The sequence below is a fragment of the Copadichromis virginalis genome, linkage group LG3 (genome assembly GCF_057382275.1).
Source record: "Copadichromis virginalis isolate Kocher_CV1m ecotype Utaka linkage group LG3, C_Virginalis_male_GT1.1, whole genome shotgun sequence".
Lineage (NCBI taxonomy): Eukaryota > Metazoa > Chordata > Actinopteri > Cichliformes > Cichlidae > Copadichromis > Copadichromis virginalis.
Window position 1 is genome coordinate 62,015,146 of NC_140620.1, and position 14,200 is coordinate 62,029,345.

Below are 14,200 nucleotides of genomic sequence, written 5' to 3' on the forward strand. Positions count from 1 at the left end.
AACATCGGCCTATGGCATCAATTAGTGCATAAAGCATACATCAAGTTACAGCCAAAAATGCATCAAAATGACTCAAGCTGGGGTCAACAGGTTTCCCCTCATGCTCACCCGACCTTTCTGCTCATCAGGTGCGGTGAACAGATGAGTGCAACCACATTTATCACCTAACACGCCCACGAGTCACGCCCCACACCCGTGCACCAATACAAGGTGTGCATTTAAACCAACCCTCTTAATCCAAAACAAAAAGGAACAACTCATATGGCTCCTACACTTGTGCTCAAGAACTCAGTCCTATATTTTAGGTTATTCTGAATAAATCGTTCATGCCCTCTCTTGGGAAAGAAGCTGTTGTGGTTCCTGGTCCTAAATCTAGTCGTCCAAAAGTTCTAAACGACTTCAGGCCTGCTGCCCTCACCTCAGTCTTTGAACAAATCATCAGAAATGTGATTATGGAAGACACTGAACTTCAGCTTGATTCAATGCAGATTGCACATAAGCCCAACAGAGGAGTGGAGGACGTGCTTTTGATTCTACTTCACCTGATTGTCAAACATGTAGAGAGTAAAGGACTTCAGTTCATCGATTTCTCTGCTGCTTTCAATAACACAGCCCCAGATTTCAATCAAAAGACTTTTAGAACAGTTTGAAATCCGGACAAACCTGAGCAAGTGCAGTCATATAAATATCTTGGGGCCATTGAGTCTGTTTTATCATGAGAATGATGCAGGACAAAGTCTTATAAAAGCAGCTTTGTCCCTGCTGCCGTCACTAAACTTAATAACTAATAACTGTTTTTCTGATTTGATTCATCGCGTCTACTTTCCAAATATGTGTCTGTCAGGTTTAAATCGATGTGTGTGTTTGTGAAGGGATGACAAACGCTATTATTTTTCTGTAAAGCAAATTTACGTAAAAGTAAAGTAACCTTGATATGTCAGGATGTAGATGTCCCTCCCAAAAACGTCATCAGCCCTGAAACATCGGTACTGTTCCAGGCAGCATTGCTGTCCACACGTCCATCAGAGTGTTAGAGGCGGCTGCCACGGATGTTGCAGTCTGCTCTCTGTTTCCATGAAACAACCACACTTGAAATGATCATTAAAGCTACCTGTACTAAAGGAAGCTGAGAACATGGCAGACGTGGGACTGACTGTGATCAGACTGTGACGATTGTTCTTGAGCAGATCTACAGGTCAGCTGTTCCACATCATGTTTCTAGGATGGAGCCGTTTGGAATAATGCCGCCCTCTGCTGGACAGATATCGTGTTGTCCCTGAGTCCTTCTGATCCTCAGCACTTTCTATCAGGAGACAACGCACTCAGGTCCCATCTGACGTTGTTCACTTGATGTTCTGAAGCCCAGTACGGACCTTAACACGGGCTCCATGTGGACATATTAGATTAAATGTTTTTTAAGACCAGTTTCTTGAATTACATGACGGTGTGATTTTTATTTTGTGCTTTTAGTGCAGAGAGAGTCTCTGTGGAGGTTGGATGTTCTCCCCGTGTTTGTGTGGGTCCTCTCAGGGGACTCTGGCTTCCTCCCACAGTTCACACACATTCAGGTAGTGGGGTTAGGTTAACTGGTGAATAAGTGTGAGCGTGAACGGTCGTCTGTCTCCTCACCCTGTGTCTGCTGGGATCCACTCCAGCTCGTACATGCCCGTCAGGCACCGTCCTCATACCTGTTCTGGTAAATCCAGTCCTGGAAGACACAGCTCACCTGGAATCTGTGTTCATGTTATAAAATGTTACATTTCATTAGAAGTTGGTTGTATTCCAGTTTTATGTTGCAGTTTTCACTTTTGAAAGGGAAGGTTAGTCCAGCTCAGTCAGATGCTGAATGCTCTCTTTCAGTACGTTGTTGTATTAAACGATGACTCAGCAGACGACACATTGTAGCCATGTTAAAAATCATGCAACAGACCCTTGGTCACGATGTCGTTGTGGGGATGTCTAAAGGCTGGCTTCCTTCTAATAACCGTAACAAGTGTTTATGGCGCTCCTTGTGATGCTGGGTCAAAGTTCAGCCTCTGAAGACCTCGACGTGTTTGAAGTTATCGACAGGGTGCGAGGTCCACTTCAAAGGTGTTCTATGTTAGATGTTGGTCAGGTTAATCAAAATGGAAACTGTTGAGTTTACACATTAACCAACATGGTCCAGCACTAAACATCGTAAAGCCTTTAGTTTATGGAGAGAGGATGCTGCCATCAAATTCAAAATGGGCTAATATTTTTCTTTAAATGTTTCATTTTCTCACTTTGTTTAAAATACTGGTTTACAGGATTTGCAAATGATTGCATTCTGTTCTTAATCATATTTAACACAGCGGATCAAATGTAGGGAAGTGGGTGTTATATTCAGATTGTGGGATACATTTAGGAAATGTAAAACTTTTGATGTTAATGTTGTTTATTTGCAGGGTTTAAAAATAAATGTGTTTATTGTTTGAAACTCATACTTGGCCTTCTACTCTTCATGGCTGCTTAACGAAGCTAACAGGGTGGACAGTCTGAGGAGCTGGGAAAGAAAAGCGTCTGAACTGCTTTAAATTTCTTGAAGACATTTTATCCAAGAAGTTTCTTCAGTTCTGAGAGAACGGCGCGGCGGTGGGTGTGGATAATGTTGCCGAAAGAAAACGGCGGAAGAGGGGCGGCTGAAGAGTAAACTTTCAGAAGTAAGTACTGAATATTATGTCACTTATTTATGTGCAGATGTTTAATAATGAAGAACATTAAAACATTCCTGTTGGCCACTTGTTGGCAAAGTTATGTGACATTAGTGATGTTTGTACTTTCAGCGTTTACTTGGTTTTAAAGCCTTTACTTTAAAATATACGCTGTTCAATAGTCGACCTTAATCCTACAGAGAATGTGATGATTTTGTGGATAATTAAAGTCAGTCATTTATCCACAAACACAACAAGCTGAAAGTCAGTGATGCTGCTCGGTTTGCAGTCCTGAATATCACGGCACAAGCAGGATTCACTGCACTGTTAATGTTAGCTATGTTATATTGCTGCCTCTGTTCGGTGGTGTCGAGCCAAACGGACTTTAACGTGTGTTTGAACGAGCTGACGGTTCACTCGTTAAGCTGAAAGAAAGATGCTTTAATCACAGCAGTCACACATGTGTCCACTGCACCATCTGGGAACTCTTCTTGTTTAGCACTCGTAATAACACAAACACTAAATCCTCCTTCTCTGGTGCTGTTGTGTAGCAGTGTGTACACCTGAGACTGTCACCTGTCTGTCTGTCCTGCACAGGGCTGAACTGGGACAAAAAATCGGCCTGGGCATTTTGACTAGAGACCGGCCCACCAAAAATGTGACGTCATTCAGGGGTAAAAACCGCAAAGGATTCTGGGAACTTGTGGCAAGAGGTACTAGCGCATGCAGGCTTTCAATTGAACTCAGCTACAGAGCGATAAAAAGAAACACAAAAAATAGCCGGTGTTGTGCCAAAAAGTGATTGTCTGCCAAAAAGTGATTGCTCGTATTTAAATTGCTATAAGTAACTTGTTGGGCTATAATATGTGAAACATATGTCAAATGCATCCCTCATGGATGACATAAAGTCATCTCTCCATCTCCATCTCCTGCTCTTTTATTTCTCTCTCTTGCTCCATCTCTCTCTGCTGCTCTTCTGTCTCCTCTGTCACAGACTTCTCCACTTTTGATGATAAATCAGCCTGGTGCAACATGTAAGGATTGGCACAATTTGTTAAGATTTTGAGGAGTTTGAGAAACTAACCTTAAGCATAAAATAAAATTTACTATCAGTAACTTCATAGCACCCGCCCAGCAGTATATAAACTCCGTCATGCTAGCTAGTACCAGTTATTCTAAGCGACTGTAAAAAGTCAGCACAACGAAAACAAACTACAACTAAACTTGGTTTATATCTGACACAGATAGACAGCAGGTCATAACTTCTTACCTGAAGTTCAGTTCCTCTGCCACTATGACCGGCGGCCGCCTCGGGTCTCTCCTCCTCTTGCCTCCCCTTTCCCTTATCCACCTGCTGGCCTCCACCACTTGCTGATGTTGCTAAATCTGTGGAAGCTATGCCACAGCTACCGCCAAACAATTCAGTTATTTTTACACATTTGGCAGCGTCTGCCTGAAGGGCTTGTTTCTTTTTGGCCCTAATTTTTTCTGCACCTTCTTTCCTTTTTTTGTTCTCCATTTTCATTAGTTCATCTATAAGATTGCTAAACAAGGGGGAGGGTGCATCCGCCCTCCTCGGCTGTAATTGGTCCAGCCCAGAGTCGATCATGACCAATTGGCCAATCCAACACCTTTCATTATTTATACCCTTCCAAAAAAAAAAAAAAATCGATCGGCCCATAAAAGCAAAAAATCGCCAGCGGCCCACCGGGCAAATGCCCGGTATGCCCGATGGCGAGTCCAGCTATGGTCCTGCACTCTCTCTCTGTTTCTTTCTCTCTGATTGTGGAATAAAAGTATGAACATGTGTTTATAAGTCACACTTGTGTTTGAATCCTGCACCTTATCACACATTTGATTTCCATGTGTGACGACTGCAAGTGTCCAGAGTGAGGACAGACTGAGGGACCCACTGCTGCACATCATCTGTGAGGCTTTGCAGCCCTGATGATCCACCAGGACAAACTCAGCAGTGTGTGAGGAAGAGGAGGAGGAAGAGCCAGCAGCAGCTGACAGATGGAGAGAATAGACAGACTGTTCCCTGTTTGTGAAGGACTGCTAGGAAAGTTTAACATAACTGTCTGTCCTGAATCAGTCTTATTAGGTAATGTTCAAATAATGTTGTCATTCCAGTGTTTTCAGTGTGGGAGAAAGTACTCAGGGCCTTCAAGTTACACACTATGAAAGGCAGCAACAAGTTTAATGTTCAGAAACCTAAAGTCTGTATCAGCAGCAGAATGGAGCTAAAAATAAATGTTGGTTTCAGTTCTATGAAGCTTTGAGTATTTTGGATCAGTAGCACTGCTGTGTTTGTTGTATCATATTGCTGTGATTGTTTATATGCTTTATATATTCTGAGCTAAGTTGATCTATAGTGTTACATCATTTTCTATAAGGATGTTATGTGTTTGTAGACTTTCTGCCCAGTTTGACCCATTTAGCAGAAGTCAGCCTGTTTAAGGCTCTGATGTCTATTCTGTATGACTTAAAGCAGTTATGACATGGTCTGATTTTCTCACCCAATAAAGGAATATTTCATTTATCAGTCTACTCTTCATTCTATCAGACACAGTTATCACAGCTCGTACATTTGCTTTTTACACATATATGTAAGCACTGAGCCACATTTAGTAATGCCAACATATTAAAATAACAATATTTCTCTCTTATATATGATACATCTATATATACACTGTCACAGATACTTGAGTGTCTTTGAGTGAAGATTTAAGGTGATAGGAAATATAAATAACTGCAACTTGAATCTTTGACACAGAGTTCATGCTTCAGAGTTCAGATGTTCAGAGTTCATGGACCGTTGAGGCTGCGAACTTTAAGGCTGCAGACCCTGAATTGGGATACAGCCATCGACTGTGGAAACCTTGCAAGTGGATCGTAAAGGTTGTTACAGAGTCTTTCATGTCTAAATTTGCCGTTAATAATTATATAATTGTAGGAATCATCTAGTTTGCTTACACTGATTACGTTGGCACTTTGTTAGCGCTACAACAACGGTCAGACCCCCGAGGCATCTAAACTTTAGTAAGAATGTGCACTTTTGACACCTCTGGTTAGCATTTAGTGGTCAGTTTCAAACGTATTTGATTTTTGCTTGTTATGAACAAATTCACTTCACTACTTTTCACGATCTGTAACATCAATGCACATTGTTCCATTTACTGCATATTGCACTTTATTCATGTCTCTCATTCCACCTGCAAAAACATTGTAAAGGTCGTCACAGAGAGTTTTATGTATGTATAAATACTAATATTCTCTATTTATTCTGTTTTATTGCCCAGATGTTAGTTAGCCTTTGTTCAGTTGTCTTTTATATGTCAATAGATACGTATGTCACAAATAAAAGTGTCTTGTAAATTATGTTTTTGTAAAGAATTTTCTCCCAAATCTCTTACATGCTAACTGTAACGTGTTATTTCTGCTAAAACCTGAACTTAAATGTGTATATGGTGTTTATCTGTTTTTCTCTCTGTTTTAGATGCAAATATCAAATTGGAGTTCTGCCTCCAGGCCAGAATTGCAGGAATGCACCACGTGTTGGCTGTTTCACTGCCCTCTGTGCCCCACTTTCAGCCCTGCTGTCAGGGCAAAGATTGAGCAGCATATAAATGGACACATTCAAAGTGCTTTGCCTTTCAAAGGTATGTTGGTATTAAATATACCTCATAGTTAAAGTCATAAATATGCACTTCTTTTCAGCACCTCTGCAGGTCTTTGTTGACTTAAAAGTTATTTTTCACATTGTACAGTTCAGTTCATTCATCAGCGAGAGAAAAAAGTGTTTTCATTAAATATTTTTCCTGTTCACCACATTTCCTGACAGCTCTTGTGATCCACACCATTTTGCTTTCATTATTGAGGACGGCTTGGATATTTTTGTTAATATGTACAATCTGATTGTTAGATAAACTGACTGCATTCTATACAACTACATTTAAATTACATGTTTTTTCTTTTTTTCTCTCTTACAGACAAAATGATGTGCCGGTGCACTTTCACTGCCCTTCTGTAACATGACAGTCATACAGCGTGGGGATATGGCAAGGCAATTATTGTCATGTCAGCATTCAGGACTGCTCCCCACTGAACTCTCCGTGGAGCCTCGTCTCCCTCTCCATGTCTCGTCTCCAGCATCTAAACCATTTCCTGAATCTTGGGTAGAACATTCATGTGCTCCACCCTCTGTGCTAAATGAAACTGGGGCTTGTGGAAAGTCCATGAAAATGAAACGTCCTCACTGTGGTCTTAGTCTTCTTACAAAAAAACTTCAAGGCTCACATGATGAGGAGGCATTCAAACAGGTCAATAGATGTTTGCCTGGCCTGTCATCCACAGTGTTTTTGTGTAGAGGGACTTCTTCCTCTTTGTTTTTCAGTTTGCAGAGGACATGGAGCTCTTTTTAAAAGCATGTGCTGACGAGCAGAGACTACAGGTCAAAGCGATGTTTGACATTTAATGGACAGATGAAGGCACTGGCTGTTTGTTTGTGTTTTTTATCTGTTGTTTGTTTTTCAGTGTACAGAATTCCAGTTAAACTTATTATAAAATGCTGTTCACTTGTTTCCATACTTATAGTAAAAAATGTAAGTGTAAATGTAACAGCATTGTTTATACTTGTAACTTCAGAGTAAAAAGCTTATTGTTGATATTAACATTAATGTATTATCCTGTAATCAATAATATTTTTATGCATTTTACGCATTAACCCTCTGATCTCTATCCTGGCCATTTGGGGCCACTTCACTTCTCCTTGTTTGACTGCTACACTGCAGTGGACCAAAAGAATGACGCAGGTTTGATCTTAAGGCTCTAATAGTTGTGTGTGTTGTGCATGACATTGCAACGCAAACATGTATTTGCAAGATAGACTGGAATAAATTATGATGCATCAAATATTACACAGGCTGCAGTGAATTGTTGTTGATACAGGTTATTGAGCTTTGAGTTTCCCAGTCAAACGTAGCTTTGACACACATGCTAACACTCTTACTCTTGTACATTTCATAACAAGACACCATAGCCAAAATATTAGCTCTCAAAAAAAATTCAAAGCTGCAGCTGCAGCACACACAGCAACAAACACTGTTAGTAAATGTGTCCTGGAGTTTCTGCAGGTGCAGAAAGTGCTGCTGCTGTAAGTCAGCCTAACAGCTTCCAGATCACTGATATTTCTGGAAAGATGGCAAGAAGGGCATCACAGCTCATTTCTACAATCTCCCAGATCTTGGAATACAAGCCCCTGTCCCATGAAAACCACTTCACAGTAGTAGGAGTCCACTAAAACCTACAAATGAAGAGTGATCCTGGAAGAAATAGGGCGCACACTAGTGACCTCAACAATTGCAAGACAGCCTTGTCCCCGATGCTTATATGAAAAAAAAATATGAAGATTTATGAAACCATTAGGACTTTATTACTGTTTTATCTGAAAAGCTACTGGTAATATTTAACCTAACTGGGATTTAAAGTGTAAAAAACAGAATGTAGATAAAATTTTGGTTTTGATGAAAAGGAGTGGAGCTTGTGAGCCACAATGTAAGCAGTGTTGCTTTGCTGACATGCACTCGATGCTGGCAGTACAAGCATTGTAGTGGTTCTTATGTTTTTGTAAACTAACTGTATAATATATTGAGCCATTCAACAGTACACAAATGTTTGTAGGCTCCTTTTTGTATGCAACCTGCATGTCTTTCTGAATTAATTGTTTGTTTATATCATGTTTTTCAGGACAAAGAAGTTAAAGTCAAGTGGAAGCCTTGCTCAACATGGTATGTAGTAACAACTTTGTTGGACGGGAACAGACATTCATACTGTTGATAAATAGTTATCACCTCAATTTGAATTCATGTATTTGGACTAAAGTAAATTGGGAGCTGTTAGCTGTCAAGCTGCTCCTCTGTGAGGAGCTTGATAGCTGTCCACCTCCAAAGTCCATTATGAGTTTTGGAGGTGGACATGGTCAAGACTTTTAAGAGTTGGCATAAGACTTCACTTCTTTATAGAGCTTATAGTTGGGGCTGGTTCAGGTCAGCCCTTAGTTATGCTGTCATAGCACCAGACTGCTGGGGGTTAGTGTCTACTCGTGTCATTGTATATATCCAGGAATATGTGCCTGAGGATAGTTGTCATGAAATCAATATTAAATCAAAGTTTTCCTTAATGACCACAGCTGGCATGAGTTCTCCAAAGCTGCCTGCTGTCTCAGGATCTGTCTCCAAAAAGAACCAGGGAGCGCTAACATGTTATGTTCTAGACTGATGAAGAAAATGCACATTAAACATAGTATAAACTCACTATGTTAAGTAATGTGAAGAGGATGCCTTTAGCTCCTATTGGGTTGGTTCCTTGATCAGTGCAATACAGAATCATTCATCTGGTTTGATGTAATGTCCTTCAAACACGTCAAAATGAGGCTCTGTAGTCTGTGTGGCCTCCACATGCCTGTATGACCTCACTACAACACCTGGGCATGCTCCTGATGAAGTGGCAGATGGTCTCCTGATGGATCTCCTCCCAGACTCCAGGACTAGAGCATCTGCCAACTCCTGGACAGTCTGTGGTGCAGTTGGTGGATGGAGTGAGACGTGATGTCCCAGATGTCCTCAAATGGATTCAGATCTGGGGAATGGGCGGGCCAGTCCACAGCATCAATGCCTTCGTCTTGCAGGAACTGCTGACACACTCCAGCCACATGAGGTCTAGCGCTGTCTTGCATTAGGAGGAACCCGGGGCCACCCGCACCAGCATATAGTCTCACAAGGGGTCTGAGGATCTAATTTCAGCACCTAATGGCAGTCAGGCTACCTCTGCCGAGCACATGGAGGGCTGTGCGGTCCCCCAAAGAAATGCCACCCACACCATTAGTCACCCACTGCCCAACCATCATGCTGGAGGATGTTTCAGGCAGCAGAAGGTTCTCCAATATGTCTCCAGACTCTGTCACAAGTACTTAGTGTGAACCTGCTTTCATCTGTGAAGAGCACAGGGCGCCAGTGGCAAAGTTGCCAATCTTGGTGTTCTCTGGCAAATGCCAAACATCCTGCACGGTGTTGGGCTGTAAGCACAACCCCCACCTGTGGACGTCGAGCCCTCATACCACCCTCATGGAGTCAGTATCTGACCGTTTGAACAGACGTGCATATTTGTGGCCTGCTGGAGGTCATTTTGCACAGCTCTGGCCTTTCTTTCCTACCCCACAGTACCTTTCCTTATCTTTTGTTTCCTACTCTTTTACTTAGTCTTTGATCACGGTTGTCTTTCTAGATAATTAATGTCATTTGTTCTGGGGCGAGTCACTGGCTCGGGTGCATTCTGGGACTGTCAGTTCACCAGTGTGCTGGCATGCTTCTTAACAAACACACCACTACAGCAAACATCTCAGTTGTACTTGTTGATTTCTTCAACAAAACACTGAACAAAACATGTCCTTGTGAGTGTGCTGCCTGGTGCTTTTACATTTTGTGGTAATTTGAGCAGCCCAGAAAGCATCCCATGAATTCAATTTTGTTATTGTATCTGAACATGTACACAAGTCATTAAATTAGATGGGAAAGAATGATTCAGGGTAAACAACTGCACCAAGGGAATTACATTTTTCTTCTCAACATGTAAAATGTCTGTTGATAAGCAATTTCTGAAACAGACATTATGAAAATCACATTAAACAGATGTGATTAACTTTTTATTCTAGCAAACATAACATCAATGATGACACAATCAGTCTTCATCAGAAGTGCTCAAATCACTCTCATCGTCTGGAATGTCCTCCTCCTCCTCCGAGTCCATTTCCAGGAGTGGTTGGTGGCTGAGGATTCTCTTGTACACGTCCTTTACTTTGAGCGTTTCAGCTTTCAGTTCACTTTGTTTTTAAACCAGGCTATGGAGTCCTTTCTGTGCATCCTCCGACATGCCAACAAGGGAGGCTGTAAAAACAACAAAACTATTAAATATAAGTAAAACAAACAAACAGACAAAAAAACTCACCTCATAAACACAAGGAGTTAGGATCATGTAATTAAACTTTTTTTAAGGGAGAAGGCAGTGTTAGCTAGCAACCCAAATATAGGTAAAAGATCCAGTAAGACTTTAGCATCTGCTATTATTTTCAATCAATTCATCACCAAATGTATAAATAAATAAAAGATGTGCTTACAGTCTGAGGAGATTGTCCCCAACACCACAGATCGCATTTGCAACACTGTCCAGTGATGCTGCATCTCCCTGCAAAGGATCATCTCCTCCTCTCTCAGGCGCCTCACAGCCATCACCTTCTCAAAGACCTTTCTCTTTGTCCGGAGGTCAGCAGCAGCTGCAGTTTAACAACATCAGATGGGAAAACATAGCAGCATATTATGATTCAAGAACAAAACATTCAACTGCTGCTCAGATACTGGGAGTTTGTTTAAAAAGGATATTTAGAAATCAAGAGCTTACGTTCACTTGTGCTCTGCCAGGGCCAAACGTCGGTCTGCATGAGGGCATCACTGGATACGATTTGCTTTGTTGCTTGTTTCCTTGTTGTAGTCGTCAACAGCAGCCGCCAAGCGTTTCTTCTCATCTAAGATGACCTTGTGAATTCTGTGTCGCCTCTTGTTGCTATCTGTAAATAATCATAAAAAGGAACACCTTCACATAATGTATATATTTACATTTTAATCTACACTCATCAATTCGTTTGCTAGAACAAATCACATCCAGCTTAAACAAACCTGGATCTGATTTTATTCTGTTTACAAAGTAGCTGTACAAGCTGTACAAACTGAGCATCAAACGGTCCGTTTCAAAGAAACTGTGACACCATTTTGTCTGTAAAGACTTTGTGTTCGCACTCTGATGATGACGACAAGCTGCTCTACTCGTGCCTGCAACGCTCCAAGGCTGCCATCAGTTTGATCCGTTTCTAAGTGAGAGGAATATTAATCAGAACACAGGATGAGTAACAGTCACCAAACTACAGTGGACTCTGTAATCACTGACTTGATGATATTCATTATAAGACATCTGGAGCCTTCATGTGCTGCATTATCATGAGATAACAAGTATGTTGGTGTTCAGCTTTATAAAACCAACTAGTACGACATCACTTCAACCCAGGTCCAATCCAATTTGATCAAACGCAACAACTCTGCCATCAATTCTGCTTTTACAAGCTTATTTTTCATTGTTTGTTGACACTGTCAGAAAGATCTTAACTCTAAGTTCTTTAATGAGGCCATGGTGGGTCCTGTTGTTATACACGAGTGCATTATATTGAGACTCACCTTCAGCCCATTGCTGCAGTGTGTCGTCATCCACACCCAGCTCATTTCTGCTCGCATTCAGGCTCTCCACTTGTTCTCTAAGGATCCTTATGATCTAAGAATACATTAATAAATGTCATTCATATGGACATTTTTAGAGTACTGGTGTTTTTGCCCCATTACCACACACATTAAAATGGGTGTTGAAAAAATGACCTTTAGATATCTCTGGCTCAAAGTGCGGCCCAGTTGTTCCACTTTCCTTTTGTTCCAGCCCAAAGCCAGGAGGCTCAGCATGTCTGTTCGCCCTGCATTTCAGTTAGTATACAAATAAGAATGAATGAGCAGGAGACTGAGTGGAATCTCACACACAGACACACACCTGCTTTAGACATGTACTTCGTTGTGATGGCCGCCCTAGACAGGAAACTGTTTACTTGCTCCACCTCTTCTCCAACTGTAGAACCGGCCCCATCCTGAAACGCACCTCCCCATTTGATCTATAGAAAGGAGGTCACAATACATGACTGCTGAATTCATTCAACCTTATAACAAAATGTCTTAAACGTATCCAAGCCTACAAGCTGCAGTATACCTCGCACATCCAAGTGTGAGCTACTCAAAATGAAGTACACATTAAGATAAAGTCAAGTAAATAGTATTACGACAACACCAAGAGAAAAACAAAATAAATATCCACCCATCCAAATATGTATCCACACACACACACACGTATGAGTATATGGTTATGGCGTTAACGTCATTTTAACAAGATTAACGCTGACAGCACTGATATATATGTGTATCTTACATCATTTGTGTGTCTCTGGATGTATTTCACAAACTCAGCAACTTCCTCATCTTTCTCAATGAAGACACCTTCAAAGTTCCCCTGCTCTGAAGTGCTGAACGAACACAGTGACAGTTGTTTGAAAAGAAACATCAAAATACAATTTTTGTACAAATCCATATTTGATTTATGTACACAATGCATAACGTACCTTGCATTTGATTGAAAGCGATAAAGCTTGCAGTTTCCATCAACTGAGACGGCGAGCATGTCTGGAGTGCAGGCAGGGCAGCTAAAGCATGGCTCCTTGCACATCCTGTCCACCTCAAACTTTACAGCACTCCACTCCAAGAAACTTTTGCTGAAGGCATCAGCTGATATTCGGCCAGTCTTTTAAGTAGAGGACAAACAACAGAATATTCACGGACAGTCATCATAAACATTGATTTGCACAATTTCCTTAAACTTGACAAATTTAGAAACTCACCCTTCCAAAATGGGCTGTTCGTTCATCCAGCACTTTGACAAAGGCCTTAAGTGACATCCCTGCTGCAGCTTCTTAATGTCATAGAAAGACTGAAAGACATCCATTGAAAACAGGGTGCAGAAATTTAAGGTGCCAGGCCAATATCCACCACCCTGGAAGTCCTTAACTGAGGGGGACCACATTAGGTCACAGCTGGTGCAGCTCACCACTGGCAGTGCAAGGTTATAACGGCCTTTAGGAAGGATAAGGATAAATCCAGTCATGGCTCAACAAAGACATTCATGTTTTCCATGTTGTTTTCAAAGCGGTCTGGTAAATCCAAATGACCTTTGACAGGTGCCCACATATACTGCGGGCCGAGGGTAATTCAAAACAATGTAGCAATGTAAAATTTGCAATAAAACCTGCAAACACATCTATTGTGTATGTACTGTGTGACAAAAGAGCAACTTACCATTTATGGTTACAAGAGCCACAATTGCACCGGGTGAAACCTCAACGTTACAGAGGTTTCACTCTGGGGCCTTGAAAGCTGGAGGTTGAACCCATACCCCCTCACCCTTGAAGAACGTTTATCATGGTTTAAGGATTTGTTTTTTATTCAGTGGTCAGACTGGAGAGCACTGCAGTGGGTGTTTAATGAGGTCGATAAGACAATGAAGAGAGACAAGGTCAACTCTTCTTATGAGAATATTAGGAAGCGTCTTGTATATGATCAGCTCGCTCATGGCCCGAAGATTGGTTTACCTTCTGCCATGTTCAGGCCAAAAATCATCAAAAACCCTGAGGACTGAAAAAAAAAACAAAAAAACAAAAGGTAGGTTGTCTCTGTGTGAGAGACGTTGGCATTATACTCGATATTTTTAAAAAATGCAATGTGTGGATTTCTTTTACAGACAACATCTGCCATGTTGTGGACCGCTCAGAGTCTCCCCCTCCAGCACTGCTAATCCAGATGTTGGGTCTGTGTTTCCACAAGTCCCGCGAATTC

General features: G+C 41.4%; 1 protein-coding gene across 1 annotated transcript in view; it reads left to right on the forward strand.

The window, feature by feature from the left end:
* The window catches only part of LOC146716484 (protein NLRC3-like), a 368,054-nt gene that overhangs the window by 278,669 nt on the left and 75,185 nt on the right, over positions 1-14,200 (forward strand). The window lies entirely within an intron of this gene.